This window comes from Ailuropoda melanoleuca, chromosome 19 (genome assembly GCF_002007445.2).
Source record: "Ailuropoda melanoleuca isolate Jingjing chromosome 19, ASM200744v2, whole genome shotgun sequence".
In the NCBI taxonomy this organism is placed as follows: Eukaryota; Metazoa; Chordata; class Mammalia; order Carnivora; family Ursidae; genus Ailuropoda; species Ailuropoda melanoleuca.
The window spans coordinates 4,873,245-4,889,891 of NC_048236.1; the positions used below are offsets into that span (position 1 = coordinate 4,873,245).

Consider the following 16,647-nt stretch of genomic DNA (forward strand, 5'->3'; position numbering starts at 1 on the left):
AAGATAGATTATGTTCTATGGTTTGCCTAAGGAGAATAACAAACAAAAAAGCTATTTACTCTTTTTATGCAGATTGGTCCCTGTCACACAGTACAGTTTCCAGCTACTCTGTGTTGCCAGGTTTCAAAGTTTCAAATTCTTACAGACTCAGATCCAAATTGTTTCACGTCATTAATGTTTATTAAAGCTTTTTATTTTTAATGTTATCACTTCTACAATCAGTTTTCTTATAAATTCAGGAATCAATATCTGGAAATAAAGAGAACAGATTATAAGCCACAGAATCTGCACATTTTTTTTAAAGATTTTTTTACTTTTTTATTTATTTATGTGACAGAGAGACAGTCAGCGAGAGAGGGAACACAAGCAGGGGGAGTGGGAGAGGAAGAGGCAGGCTCATAGCTGAGAAGCCCGATGTGGGGCTCGATCCCAGAACGCCGGGATCACGCCCTGAGCCGAAGGCAGACGCTTAACGACTGTGCCACCCAGGCGCCCCCAGAATCTGCACATTTTTAAACATGAAAAACTAGAACATTTAGACTCTGTACATTCATACTGTCATACAGCATCACTGATAACTACACAAAGCAAGTAAATTGAGTCTGATATTAAGAATGATATAAAAGGGGCACCTGGATGGCTCAGTTGGTTAAGTGTCTGCCTCTCAATTTTGGCTCAGGTCATGATCTCAGGGTCCTGAGACTGAGCCCCCTGTCTGGCTCTGCACTCAGCGGGGAGTCTGCTTGAGATTCTCTCCCTCTCCCTCTCCTTCTGCCCCTCCTCCAGCTCACACACTCTCCCTCTCAAATAAATAAATCTTTTTTTAAAAAAAGGATGATATAAAAAACCTACTGTGTGCACAAGGTCTTTGGTTGCCTAATTAAGGGAAGCTATACACAGGAGCAGTTCTGCGTCTACACAGCACTGGGCGTTAAGAACCCATCACGGACCCTGAGGTTCCAGGACAGTCCAGCAACAGTGACTGTCCTGGCTTAAGGAGGATGACTGATTGCTGAGCGGTGAATGGACAAACAGCATCAACACAGGGGGGAAAGTGCCCTTTTTATGGCTTAATCTCAATGACTTCTGATCAAAATAGTTTGGGTCCACATACGATGTGCACATAGTAGGGAGAGACAAATACACAGCACAGTGTTCAGACATTATCTGGTAGCACAGTACTATGCACCGAGGCTGCCAAAATGAGCAAAATGTCATCTCTGCCTCCAGGAGCTCAGAGACTACTGGATCCTAAATTTAAGAGATATCCAGAAAAGTACAGAATTTCTTTCACAAGATTGTTTTGATAATTAAAGAAGATCATTTAAAGAAACGCACTTTAGGGGTGCCTGGGTGGCTCAGTGGGTTAAGTCTCTGACTTTGGCTCAGGTCATGATCCTCGGGTCCTGGGATCAAGCCCAGTGCCGGGCTCCCTGCTCAGTGGGGAGCCAGCTTCTCCCTCTCCCTCTGCCTGCTGCTCCCCTGCATGTGCTCTCTCCCTCTCTCTGTCAAATAAATAAATAAAATCTTTTATAAAAAATAAAGAAATGCACTTTGCAAACTAAACAGTGAACAAATGTCAAGGTCCCATTATTTTGGAGTAGATGAGTGACAAAATCAAATGTGCTTAAAAAGATTGATAGGGCAGGGGCGCCTGGGTGGCACAGCGGTTAAGCGTCTGCCTTCGGCTCAGGGCGTGATCCCGGCGCTATGGGATCGAGCCCCACATCAGGCTCCTCCGCTATGAGCCTGCTTCTTCCTCTCCCACTCCCCCTGCTTGTGTTCCCTTTCTCGCTGGCTGTCTCTATCTCTTTCGAATAAATAAAAAAAAATCTTTAAAAAAAAAAAAAAAGATTGATAGGGCAATGACTTCAAAGACAGATCAAATGGGGAAGGTGACCTCGGGCAGACTGGCCAGCTAGGAGTCCACTGCAATAACCCAGACAGCAGGTGACAGAGTATGAGCTGACAGGCAGTGGGCATGATTAAAGGAAAAGACGAACAAAAAATGGGGACAACTCTTTGCCTGACAGTAGAGCCAAAACGAGAAAAGAGATAAAAATACCTATAGTGTATTCCCTAAATGGCATGGGGGTGGGGGAGAATTAAAAGCAAAGTCAAGCGGGTGATGTCTTAGGGAAAAAGATGGAGAATTTGACTTTTGACATGTTGAGTTTGAGGTGACAGCGGAACATCAGAAAAATACAACAGAAGGAAGTCGGGGGATGTCACAGCTCACAAACTCCCACTCAACCCCCAAGACCCACCTCCCATGACCAAGCCCTCGGAGATTTACTTAGTTCCCCATATCCAAAAGTAGTTTTTAAAATACTCTAGCACCATCGTTTTGGGTTGGCTTTATCAGACTGGGCGTCTGTTACTTCAATTCGACTCCGTAAGAACTGCTGGAAGTACAGAAAGTCACCCATGTTCATACCCTTAGCACCAACACGGTACACTCTTCAAGGCACACAATAAATGTCTAGTGAATGATACACATAACTAACCGAGGGAAAAAATCAAAATATCAACACTTAGGATTTGGAAGTCATCTGCTCAAAGGGGATATAAAGCTATTAATAGAATTTCCAAGTTGTTAAAAGGAAAATTGTAGGCTCAAAATAGTGTCACTTAAGCCAAGTCCCCAAATCTGGACTTAATACCTAACTTAACTGCAGTTTCAACGACTCCCCGCACCCCCCACCCTCTATAATGTAGTCTTTCCCTGTCTGTCAGGGACTTTCTGATCAGCACTGGTGAGGTTATTTGTCACATGGACCCTCTCCATCCCCCAAAGATGAGGCAATCTTCCTTATAAGACCCCAGTCCTTCCCCCTAAGGGAAGGTGACCTTGCTTGAAACAATCCTTTCTTTTGCTAATAACTTTCTTGCCTCACCCTCCTTCCTAAAAAACCTTCCATTTTGTACAGCTCCTTGGAGCTCCCCTCTACTTGCTAAATGGGATGCCACCCTCCTACACTGCTTCATAAAGCCAGTCCGATCTTCCAGTCTACTTGGTTGGATTTTGTTTCTCAACACGAGGAAGACTATTTCGAAAGAAAAAGCCAGAGCGAAGGATAGGACAAATGGAGGCAGTGAAGAAGAAAGGAGGTGGAAGGAACAGAAACTGAGTCAAAGCCTCAAAGAAAAAGGGTGCCATCACTCCCAATGGAGGACATACTCCAGGCGGAGGCTTAAAATGCTACGGACGTCTAAGTGAATCAAGATAACGAACAAGGGATGGAGTTTCAAAGCCAAACTTATTTGAGAAAAATCTGGTTTGTTTCTCCAAGAACAAAAATAAGAACGATGAAGAAAGGTACTTAATTTAGTGAGGACGGCAAGGACATGGAGGGGATCTCTACCTGCCACAATGCTACAAAAAGGCTGCCCAAAACCATGTGCTGGTGGGTGCGCACCTCAAGGCTGGGAAGTTGAAAATATTCAAAGGATTGAGAAGCTAATTTTAAAACGCGATGAACAACAGGACAGTGAGCACAAGAGTCCTGATGAGGTACTGAGGAGCACGGGAAGAGGGCGGACAAAGCTCTCAAGGGCATTTTTCACAGGGAGTGATGACTGGGTTAAGGTAACAAACTCCTTGTTAAGTATGTGTTACTTTAGGACACAGCTCACAAACGTGCCTCAGGCTGTTCTCCCCTGGCTGCCAGGCCGCTGGGTCAGGAGGACCTTTGTTCCTGGGGATCTCCAGATGTTTCGTTTGGGACATCTAGTGCCCTCCAAAGGGGTGGGCCCAAGCATGTGGGCTAGACCACCTGAATTCCCAATTTCATTCCAGGAGGTCCCAGTATTTCTGGAGAGCTCAAGTGAATTCCCAGAGTAAGCCTAGGAAGGGGCTTTAAGACTAATTCAATTTGCCCTTCCTCTTTCCAAATGAGGAGACCAGGGTCCCAGGAGGTCAAATGGTCTAGGGTCACCCTGGTCCTTATGGCAGATGGAGACTGAAACTCTGGTTTCCAGACTGCCAGTCTTATGGTCTTTCTGCTTCACACTTTTCAGCATTGAGGAATTTAGGGGGAAGAAAAGAAGCAGACAAGAAAGGGCAAGAGACAGGATGAGAGTTTCTTATTTACTCAACACCTGACCTTTTGGCCACAGCTCTGGCCCAGCCCTTCTCTCTCCCTCGTGCACTAAGGAGCCATGAGGTAAAAAAAGAAGACTGACCCGGGGTGCCTGGGTGGCACAGCGGTTAGACATCTGCCTTCGGCTCAGGGCGTGATCCCGGCGTTATGGGATCGAGCCCCACATCAGGCTCCTCCGCTATGAGCCTGCTTCTTCCTCTCCACTCCCCCCTGCTTGTGTTCCCTCTCTCGCTGGCTGTCTCTCTCTCTGTCGAATAAATAAAATCTTAAAAAAAAAAAAAAAGACTGACCCTTCCTCTCAGGAATCCACGCATAGGGCTTTGCCTTCTTTATAAATTTTCTATCTACTTGTCTACAAACTGTAGGAGCCCCATCTGTTCATTGTTTTTACTGTGATTGAATTAACCTATTTAAAATCTTACTGTCTTAAATAATTATGATTTTTGCCACTTCTTTGATTTTTTGAGATTGAACTTCACTTGTGTTCTGCAATCACAGAAGACATAATTCAATTATACAGTATGAACTATGTCACATACTTACTGTGGTCCAGACACGCCTCTAAACAGTTTATATTCATTAACTCACTGCTTTCTATAATTCGTTGAGATGAACACTCTTGTGTGTTTCACAGAGAAGGAAGCTAAGGCACAAAAAGGTAGTAATTCAAGATTATATGGCGAGTAAGCTGCCGAACTCTGGTTCCTGAGCCTGCATGATAACCGCTCTGCCACGCCGTCCTAACAGCCCTGCCTCTGACTCTGCTGGAACCTGGACTCATCTCTTTTGCTCTCAGTCAACACTGATGAGTCCCAGACAATCACCAATGAAAAAGTAGCTCGCACTTCCATGGACATACATGGAATTCACTAAGTGCAAGGCACTGTCTGGTTACACGTATCTTACTAGTTCATTCAATCTCAAACAATCCTACGAGGTCGATGAAACTATGCTCATTGCACTCACTTTATATAGAACACAAGGAAGCTTAAGCAACTTGCCAAAGGTTACACAGCCAGCAGATGGACGAACCAGGACTCACATCCGAGCAGCCTACCTCTGGAGCCCTCCCTTCTTAACCACTGCCGAGTCCTGCCTCACCAGCAAAAAGTGTGAAACCAGCCAGAAGTGGCCTGCCTTTGTCATGAGTCAGTCTGTCAATTCACCTCCAGCACATCCTTTATGGCCCACACTTGACACAAGATCCTGCTTGCCACCGTCCCCTGGAACTCCTTGTTTTCTTCCTGAACAAATTGACCTCTCTAGATTGAATGCCTCTAGATTTGCGATGCCTGCCGCACCCCCGTCTTACCTGACCTGAGCCAGGAGCCACTAGAGCAGAGTTGTTCAGGTGGAGGTCCGCAGACCCGTGTGTCAGTCCTTGAGCTGCCACAGACTAGCACTGTGGCCTGGGCAAGGAACCCCACTTCTGCAGAGTGGAGACAGAATGGAATCACAGCAGCACCTCCCACACAGGGCTGCTGGGAACAGGAGAGATCATGCACATCACGCAATCAGCACATAGTCATAGAGACTTCAGTGTCACAGCTTAAAACCCATTCCTTCAGTAAGACATACTGGGGGCTCGTGGATACTGCCCTAAGCACCGGGCAGGTGGTAGTGGACAAATCAGCAGAGCCCTCACCCGCATGGAGCTGGTGTTCTTGTGGGGGAGACTGACACAAATCCTGGGAGCCAGTGGCTACAAGACACGTATCAAGGAATACAATGGACAATGAAAATGAAATGGCTACGGTCATGTCTGTGGCTCCCCGTCTTCAACCGGCTGGACATCAGCAGCACTTGCAAGACGATTCCCTCATCCATCTGAAGTTATTTCTCTAGAGCAGAGGTTCTCAAACATTTTGGTCTCAGGGACCTGTTATGCTTTTAAAAATTATTGAGGATCCCAGAGAGCACTTGTTTGCTTGGGTTACATCAGTAGATATCTTCCACATCAAAAATTCAAACAGATCATTTTAAAACAAGAGAATGCACAGAGCGCTTCACATTAGTTGTTGGAGTGATGGCATCATCACATCTTATGTGGCCTCTAGAAAGTTCCACCGTGTACCTGTGAGCGAAGGAGAGTGAAAAAGGCAAAGACGCCTTAGCACTGTGGTTACTTCACAGACTCTGAAAGGGTCTTCGAAACACCAGGGTCTTCAGACTATACTTTAACAACTGTTATTCCAGTGAAGACATATTTAGACTGACACCAGCTTTTAAAAAAATATATTTATTTTTTAAGATTTATTTGAGAAAGAGAGAACGTGAATGAGGGGAGAGGCAGAGGGAGAGAAGAATCCTCCGGCAGACTCTCCTTCCCCACTGCCCCACCCCCACCCCCTGAGCATGGAGCCTGACACAGGGCTCGATCTCATGACCCTGAGATCATGACCTGAGCTGAACTCAAGAGTTGGATGCTCAACTGACCGAGTCACCCAAGCAAGAGCTCCCCCTCAAAAAAAGATATTTGAATTTACTTTTCCATCTCTACTGATGTCTTCTTGCTTATTTTTCTACAACCGGAAGCTGAAAATTTTAAATTACAATTTGAACTACGTAAAGTACGAGGACCTACGATTCATTTCTTGAGTTGTATATTTAAGTGCCTACTCACCTTAAAAAAATAAAAAAACAAGTATCAAAACCTTCATTCTTGATCTTCAGAAGTACTGCCATCCTTATGAAATAGAGTTTACTTCCCTACTAAAGATTATGTATGAAACATTCCTCAGTGGCTCACTTAGCAATAGTTTTAATTCTCAGAGTTGGTTCAGAGAGAAACTGGTGACTTCTCTTAAAGTTATGTCATACTCTTTCCCAAAGAAATTATGTAATTATTTAATTGCTATTTGAAATGAATAGAATTCCTCTGAGTGTTTCTAGACATAGTGAAAATGGTTTCGTAACTGCATTTCACTATACTTAAAGGACCTTCTCTACGTTTTATTTTCAGCATTCCTCTAAAATAATTGTTTCTAAAGACAACAGGGGCTTTTTGCAACTGTAATCTTTTCATCCTCAAGCAGTTTTGAAAAAGACCATCCCATTTTATTACTTTTAGTACTAACCATTTTAATTAATCTATATGGGAAAACAGCGGGCATCTGAACGCTCCATAGTCCGGAACGGTCTTAAAGAAAAGGAGCAGCTGGCTAATGGAAATATGTAAAGGTAAGTGAATAAGCCCTGAAGCTTAGAATGAAAAACTAAAATCCCTCCTCTAGCATACTGGAAGGGAAAAGAAAAAGAAGCACATCTGTAGGTCGCAAAGGAGGTAACTTTTATTGAGCAAGTATTGCAAAACAGGCCATGTTCTACGCACTTTCTACAAATTATTTCATTAAATCTTCACCCTTAGTTATTCTTACATTCATATTACAAATGAGGAAACTGAAGCACAGAAATATTAAATCCTTTGCTCCAGGGCACAGTTAGGAAGCGGCAGGGAAAGGATTTGCACTGTGGGAGACTTGTAACAAATACAGCAGAGAGTTTAAGTCTGCAAACATTTTGTTACCACTTGGTAGCTATGTGACCTTGGTAAAGTGCCTTCACTCCCCTACACGGAATGGTGAAGACAGTGCCCCTTCCATATACGTGGATCATAGGGAGTAGGATGAAAGGGAGGATCACCTTATCGAGGGGGATGGGGCAGGGGGACTATCACTGGGATGGTTTCCTGAACCCCTAAAATAATTAAAACTGTTTTGAATAACTTGAATTTAGAAATCCTAAAAATAAGAAATCCTGATTAATGCTTACACATTATTTAAAGACTGAATGAACCACGTAAGCCCAAATCTCAGGGAAATTAAATAAATAATCACAAAAAATTATAGTCAATTCCTTTTTTAGAAACCACATTGTCCTTTATGACTATGTCCGTCTGATGTTGCATAAGAACTGCTACGGATTCCTCTTGGTAGCCCGGCTTAGTGGTTGTCGTACGTGAGCTTTAGAGCCAGATCTTCTAGGCCCACATCCCTACTTGACCTTGGACTAGCTGCAGAACCTGTGCTTCAATCCCTCATTGGTAAGTCAGCATAAATAGTGGTACCTTCTGCATTGCCGTGTGATTAAGGCAAAATGAGTTCATAAATATAAAATAATTAAAACAGTGCCAGGCATGCAGTAAGAGCTCAATAAATATTTGCAATTATTTTTCATCCAATTGTTTCCCAAGGACTTGATGCATGTCAGGACCGGATAAATATCTGTATTGAATAAATAAATGCTGACATACCCATCAGATGAATATAACAACACACATTCTAAATGCCTCTTAACATCCAACTTCCTTAACCCAGCTCACAGAGTCACATGACCTTCAAAACAATATATCTGCATTGAGATATGATCGACAATGGGCTCTGGTTTTTCAAGAGAAATAGGAGAAACCAACACATCTTTACTATCAAGAATGAGAGGAGATAAATTCACACGGCCATGGTGTCTCCTTTAAATGTAAATAACATAAACATTCAGAAGATAAAGGCAGATGACCTCAGCCTCAGAAATAGTGCCAGGCAAAACTGAGTAAAAGCTTGTAATACAATATAAATACATTATAAATTAGATTTATAATCATTTTAAAAAGCAAACCACAGTGTGAGAAACTATGATGACCTAAGATTATAAAAACCAGGGTCCATTATGGAACTGCACTTAAAGCATTCCATTCAATGGAGGGGAAGACAGTACACAAAATACGAATAACAGAACTGCAGAAACACGTCTAATGAAGATGCCATTTAAGATGCAACTTAGCACAACAGGAGCCTCTGGTCTTGGACCAAAAGACACAGTTCAAGCCCAGATTTTGCCACATCTCTATGAATACCAGCAAATGATTACAGCACGCCACATCTCCTAGCTCACATCTTTGCTGTAGGAGTCAAATGAAGTAACTCAGGTAAAGTCCTTTGTAGATGGTGCCAACCCTTCAGAATTGTCTTAATTATTATACTGAAGAAGGAAAAAATTATCTTTAGAGTAATCAAAGTTTTAATTTCTGGAAGAAATAATTGGTTCCATGTGAGATGTCTCCATCGGTACAAGCAGCATTAGAGGGACTGATATCTGAGTATATCTAAATATATAGAAATAAACAAATTCTGTATAGAAAATATTGAAAGTATCACACATTCATTTCCTCAACAAATGTGTACACCAGGCACTGTGCTAAGTGCTGGAAAATATCAAGTAAAGCATACATGTTTTCTCCTGGACCCTAGAGCTTCGTTAACAATCCTATAAATAGATAGATCATTCATGGTGAGATGAGCACTCTGAAGGTAAGAAACAACACCATGAAAATGCACAACAGAGGAATTAATGAGGTCTGGGACTGGCACGAGAGGGGTAGGGATGGGGGTGCCTATGACAGATGCTGGCAGATGCAGCAGCACATGCAAAGGCCTTGGGGACACGACAACTCCTGAAAACTGTAAGAAGGCAGCGAGCCCATGGGATGTGAGGATGTGAGGGAAAAGCTATGAGATGGGTGGGCCTGGATGACCAGGCCAAGAATACTATGATTTAAAGGATCATTTCTTTATCCTCAAGGGAATGGGAAGCCTTTGGTGAGTATTACAGACAGCAGACTGAGATTTGAAACAGTAACAGCGACAAAACAAAGACTCCATGTACAGAGTGAAATGGACGGAAGAGCGGCAAGAGGGGCTAGTCAGAGATCAGGAAAGAGGCAACAGCGAGAGTCCACATGGAAGATAACTGGACCAGGGATAAGAGAAAACGGTCCAACTGGACAGGAGTTTAGGAGGTAGAATCACCAGGATCGGTGGCTGATGGTGAGTGAGGGAGAGAGAGTTGCTCATCTGAAGAACTGGATGAAGGGACGTTCGGGTCAGGAACGCAGTGAACAGTGGAAGGAATCCTGGTGAGCAGGAAAAGAGCAAGAGTTTAATTTAGAACATGCTGGGTTTCACGAGGAGCTATTGGTTACCTGGCTCAGGAAGGTGGTTTAGATCAGGGAAGAATTGTGGCAGTTATTAATTAGGGTGTAGGAGGCAATTAAAGGCTTGGCGGAAATTGCTCGGGAGAATAAAGAGAGAGACAAAAGGAATATATGCACTTAAGTTTACAGTTAAATTGAATCCACCTAGTCCCCCTAACATGGTTTAAAACTGGCCCTGTCGTGGGCAGTTTGTATTTGCAACCCCCTGTCACCTCCTCAGTGTGGTTTCCCTTCGATTTATTCTGACTGAGAAATAAAAGGTTGCTTTCTTTGAAGAGATGAGCAATAGCAGACTCCCAGCACATTTGTATGAAACGGGAAACTACAGAGAAGGGAACTAAGGGAGGCTGTTAGCTGTAGGGTCTAAGAGTTATTAAATATTGAGGGACAAGGCAAAAGAAAAAGTCGTCTTCCCTGATACAGCCTTTAAAATACTTTTGTGAAGAGGGCTCCAGATGCCATCAATCAGGGAAATGATCTCTGGCAGAGAAGAATATGGCTGGTATAAATAATGAATGAATGAAGGCAGAAACAGAATATGGAAGTAGGAGGTGCTCTTGGAGGAATTTTTGGTGGAAAGTTCAAGCAACAGCTAAATGATTTTCTTCTCGTTAACTATCTTCCCAGAATCATATGTGTCTCTGTGTGCATGTGTGTATCTCTATCTATCTATATACATCTATATATCTATACATACATTGGTATCTATCTATAGATATCAGTACGTAGATAATAGACTAGCCATACACACACATATATACACAATCTTGTATTTTCCTGTTTGAATTTTAGATATCACGGCAGATCCTTATTTAAAAAGAAAAATGACTCACTTTTAAATGTTAACGAAAACCTCTAGAGAAAAAAATAACGTTATGCCAAAGATATTATTTAATACATATCAGTCCTCAATAAATTCACTCGGGGAAAAACAACGTTGAAGTTAAAAAGTCAACTCCTTGTCCTGGTTAGGACTGAACAACAGTGAAATGCCGGCGGTGATTCATGTGTCTTCATGGTGCTCTCAAGTATTAGAAGAACTAGAAATATTTGTTCCTAGGGACCAACAAAGTGACTCATGTCATATTATTAACATTGCTCTTGAAGTCCACAAGACGTGTACACACTACAGTCCTCACATAAGTAAAACAGCAGCAAGCCATTTATTCACTGGCCTCTTTCCATTTCAACCCAACACTGATTTAAAAGATAAAAGAGAGAGATAAAAAGGGGGAAAGAGATAAAAAAGGGGGAAAAAGGCCCTAGAGTGTCCACTGACTCACCCAGGCCAATACTCTATCCAACATTTAAGTGTCCTAAGTACTAGAATGAATTTCTACTTTCACAGTATCAGAATAATTTTATGTAATTTCCAATTTAGGAAAGAGAAAGCCCTGGTATTTTCTGAGTTTGTATCACAAGCTACATCTGCACATTTATATATCAAAATCATGGCAGTTCTGTTCAAAATTAGATAGACAGATGCCCAAACGTGGAGACAAAAATTTGGGGACTTAAGTAGGCTTATAGGAAATTCAGTTCCTGTTACTCCACTTCCGTACGAATGAATTACACACTATTCTTCAAGACAGTTTATAAGCTGTACTTAAAATTTTAACTACACTTTGTGTCAGCTTATGAAAGCTAATTCACCATAATTATGAATTTGTGTGTTAATTTCATCTTCTGATTCTACTTATTTTATGTGCTTCATCAAAAGCCATCCATGTCTTTAAAAACAATGCTGCACAGGAAACTTAAAAAAAATCAATTAGCAGCAAACTTGGCCAATGTGTTCATTAACTCAACTAGCACCATAATTAGGCAATTGATAATGCACTGAAGGTATTAGCAACACAAAAATCTTAAATTGTGATAATAAATAATTTCGTTGAGGAGGCTTGTTTAATTGTGTCATTTCAGCACTCATGCATGAGGAAGTGGGATATATATGTCATTCTGCTCTATTTTAAGAGTCAAAAAGCTAAGTTAGCATAAACCTGAGAACATGGGTATGCTCTCTGTTACATATTGAATATTATCCTTGGATTTTACGTATACTTGTTATTGTACTTTTGAGGGGCAAAAAACAACAACAACAACAACTAACCTTGGCTTACCAATTAAGAAAGTCCTAAATTATGAGCATTCTCAAGGTGGCTTTGGGTAAGTAACTAACTTCTTCAACTCTCCATGTCATAAAAATTTAGGTTAACAATAATAATCATCAGGGATATAATATCAAATCTTAGTGTTCCTTTTCACAATGCTGAAAATTATGTGTTTGTGGTCATTTGTTACAGCAGCTACAGGGAACTAATACTGTAGGAAAACAAACTATTCTGATTTACAGTTTGCTCATTTCCATAGTGTGAATACACCCACGGCCAATTTTAAGCCAAGCTATAAAATGCTGTTCACAATCTTCTAAGGTGGTAAGAGCTCACTTCAACACACCCCTGGGTATAACCATAAAATGGCACTAAGAACATAAGCTGCCTGTAACACCCTGATCCAAGACTTCCGAGTGATTCTCAGAGGGTCATTAATTTATCTTCGGGACTTTAAAATTTCCTTCAGCTGTTGAATGTGCTGATTAGCCATTATCCCAACGCCACCTTTCTTCAAGCCCCGTTCACATCACACACCTGGCCCACACACCTGACAAAGACAGCTGCTCTTCCTGGCGTACCAAAGATATGCCGAAATTATGAAAGTGCCGAGTCCCACCACATGAGGACATGCTACCCATGATACCAGGGATACCAATCAATGATAACTCAACAAATTCTCTCAAAAATTTTCATTGGCCCGGATGCCACTATTCCTGGCATCCTGGGTGTGGGGGCCGTCATGGCAGCAGCTAAAGGGGAGGCGTCAGCGTCTCCTATAGTCTGAGGAGACGCACTCTTGTGTGCTCTTCCCAAAGAGCTTTTTGGGAATGAAGGAAGGGCCTCTCAGAGGGCTGCCTTACGGGCGCCTCCATGTCACTAGGCCAGTGACTGTCCAAAGGAGGTTTAGGAAAAGAAAACGTGAAAAGTTTCAGCCTCCTCATTTGAAATGGAGGAAAGAAAAGAACTCTGAATGAGATGTAAACAATTGGATTATAAATTTTTTTTTAGCGCTGCTTCCAGACACTCACCCCAGGAGATTCTTATCCAGTGAGATGAGGTCCTAGAATTGGTATTAAGAAATGCCCAGGCGGTTCCTCTAATCTGTGGTTACGGAAACAATGAATCATGGAACACTACATCAAAAACTAAGGAGGTACTGTATGGTGACTATCATAATATAATAAAAAATTTAAAAAAAAAAAGAAAAAAGAAAAGAAACGATCACCGAGACCAGTGTTTCATGAACCCGGGGTGATTCTACCCCCCAGGGGACATTTGGCAAGGTCTGGCGACATTTTTGGCTGACAAAGCTTGATGGTATTGGGTGAGTGGGGGGACACTACCAGGATCTAGTGGGTAGAGAGGCCAGGGATGTTAGTGAACACCCTACAAGGCACAGGGCAGCCCCACACAAAGAATTATCAGATCAAAATGTCAGTAGTGACAAAGTGGAGAAACCTGAACTAGACCAGGCCATGGCTCTATGCCTCCCATATTATGTCTATTCCTGGCAACAAAATCTCTGACAATGAAATATGTTGTTGCAATGCATTATTTATTAATAATGAGATTTCTGTATAGATCAGAATATAAATCCTCACACCCTGTTTGTGCCAAGCAGTTAGTAGTGTTACAGAAGTAACAACCTGTGCCAGAGGAAACTTTGAAAGTTACCATAAACGGCATAAACTATCATTCTGTCTATATCAATTGTATAGGATTCTCTAGAGAATTACTTTTTTTAAATCACTTCTTTAAGTTGTAACAAAGTCATTCACACAAATTTAAATCTTCTTTATAATGATGTTTCTCTTCCACAGAAATGCCACTTTTCATTCATCTATTTTGTGATGATGTTTCCTGTACTATTTTCTTCAGAAAAATATGCTTGGATTAAGTGAAGAATCTTCCAAGCAAAACTCTTAAAGTACTTAATGAATATGAAAAAAAAAATCATATTCTAATTTTCTCATTTACCTTCTCTTTCTAATGTAAATGTTAATCCCTTCTAAAGTAATTGGGCCCACTTACATTGCCAATCGCAATTAACACATACTGGAAATTTGCTACAAGTAAGGATGAAACACCAACAATGACAAATATCTCGTATTCAGTCGACTACTGTTTCCTGAAATTAAAATCTGAAATGACTGTAATTACTCACAAAGAAGGCCCGGTCGACCAATCCAGTTTTCTCTGGAAACTGATGAAAAGATAGACCACATGTGAAGAAAATCTTGAAGGCAAAACTCACTTGTCTTTTCAACAAACTTCTAAGGACGTTGTTCAGACTGCAACGTCAAGTCCAACATGCATCAGGCTTCTCATTGAGGTGTATCAGTGGAATACCAAATGACTAGGGCTAGTCTTTTTTACTTGACATTCAACATGAAAGAAAATGAAGCTTTCCAGTAGGTGTTAGGAGAACGATAATTCAGGACTGACAATGTACTGGGGCGATAAAGTCCTGTATGGCTGTTCAAGACACTGTATGTAGGAGAGAGAGCTAATGAGGTTTCCTCCGGGCTGGTTCTTGTGAATAAACCGGGATTTGTTCCGGTTCCAAAAGAAAGTCATCTCATTTACCCCTGATCTTGACTTAGAGGCTCTTCTAGGGGCAGAGGGAATAGACAATGCGGGCTGACCAGTGCCCTGCTTCTTGATGACCTTATGCAACAACCATAAGATAAGGAAAGCAAAGAAGTCCTAGGAGTTTTAAATGATGCCAAATGCAGACGATCAGACTGATGGGCAGAAATTATTAGGACTAGCCAACACTTGCGGTTACTGTGATCAAGGCATCATGGATTATATCACTTACATCTTCACAACAAACCTATGAGGTAAATACTACTATTTGATGCTTTATCGGTGAAGACGCTGAGGTTTAAAAGGTTCAATAAACTGCCCATGATCATGCAAATGACAAGCAGGGGAACTGGGTTTTAGACCAGGCTAATAGATGCTAGAGCCCCTCTCTCTTAATCACTGTGCTAGAGACAGGATGGCCCATGTGGGGAGGGTTTTGAGGTCTGTGATAATTCAAGAAGAACCGACCCTGTCGGTGGCTCAAAACAAAGCTGTCTTCCCAGCAAGCCCATCACACCAACCCTGGTGCTTTCAGCCATACATAGACACAGATCGCGTGACTGCCCTTCTGTCACCTCCAGACACAAAAGCTACACTAGCCTGGGGCGCCTGGGTGGTGCAGTCATTAAGCGTCTGCCTTGGGCTCAGGGCGAGATCCTGGTGTTCCGGGATCAAGCCCCACATCAGGCTCCTCCACTAGGAGCCTGCTTCTTCCTCTCCCACTCCCCCTGCTTGTGTTCCCTCTCTCGCTGGCTGTCTTTGTCTAATAAATAAATAAATAAATCTTAAAAAAAAAAAAAGGTACACTAGCCTATGATATTAAACAACTGGCTCATTTTATTCCACACAGTTGCTTCCCTTTATGCTTCAGTTCGAATAGCATTTGGCTATGCTCACAGCCATTAGTACTCCTATGGGCTTAAAAGTGCCACAGAAAATAAATTGATCATATTTGGGCATATGCTCTGAATAGGCAATGGGAAAGCCAGCCTCTATATTGACCCACAGAGTTCCATTTCTAAGCTTGCTCAGTCCTTTTTATTGCCCTGTCATCAAGTTCTAATACGGTTTTACAATTTATATGCTTATTTAGTTTAACAGGCTATAATAACATTTATTTTGGCTGCTTTTAGTTGATCCTGCATAGATGCCAACAGCAGCACCCTCGACCCTGTTCCTAACGTGAGGGACCTAAAGCCGCTTAATCCATAAAACACAAGGCATGGAAATATGTCTTGAAATGTTTCAAAACTGGGTAAAGTCACGGATGAAGGCATTCGCCAACCAAAGTGGGCATTGAGTAAAGACAGTAAGGAGCCAGCCCTTCGGGAAGGAAGGCTTTTTATTTTGTTGTTTGTGGTGTTGTTTACAACAATAAGTAGGTTCGACAAAGGGCTGACAAAATTTAAGTGACAGCTCCTGACAAAGTCATCGTGTTGACTACGGAAAACCTAAAAATGCAGAATGTTTGGGAGGTAAAATTCTAAAGAGTGTGCCCTCAATCTGGCAATTAAGAAAGCATTCCATTCCAGCTGTGGAGTGGTGACAGGATCTTTATTGAGGTGACTTTCTGTAGAGTCCAGACACAAGGGCTATTCTTAGAACAACCAAAAAAAGCATGGAGCTGCCTAAAAATAATGATGACTCAACACCTAGAGGCTTCAATGATGTAATGTTGTCAAAGAACACCCTCTCTCCTCACAGGTTGCAGCTTTTAAAATAAGCAAGCTCACAGCTCACCTTCTGAGGAAAGCAAAAATTTCACACACTGAAGGAGAAAATTAGGACACGTGGGTCACATATAGAATATTCCATACACGTGTCTCGTGTCATGGTGGCCTGGTTCGCTCGTTGA

General features: G+C 42.0%; 1 protein-coding gene across 1 annotated transcript in view; it reads right to left on the reverse strand.

Annotated features, from left to right (window-relative positions):
- The window catches only part of RCAN2 (regulator of calcineurin 2), a 218,642-nt gene that overhangs the window by 190,780 nt on the left and 11,215 nt on the right, over window positions 1-16,647 (reverse strand). The gene's annotated exons all lie outside the window — the stretch shown is intronic.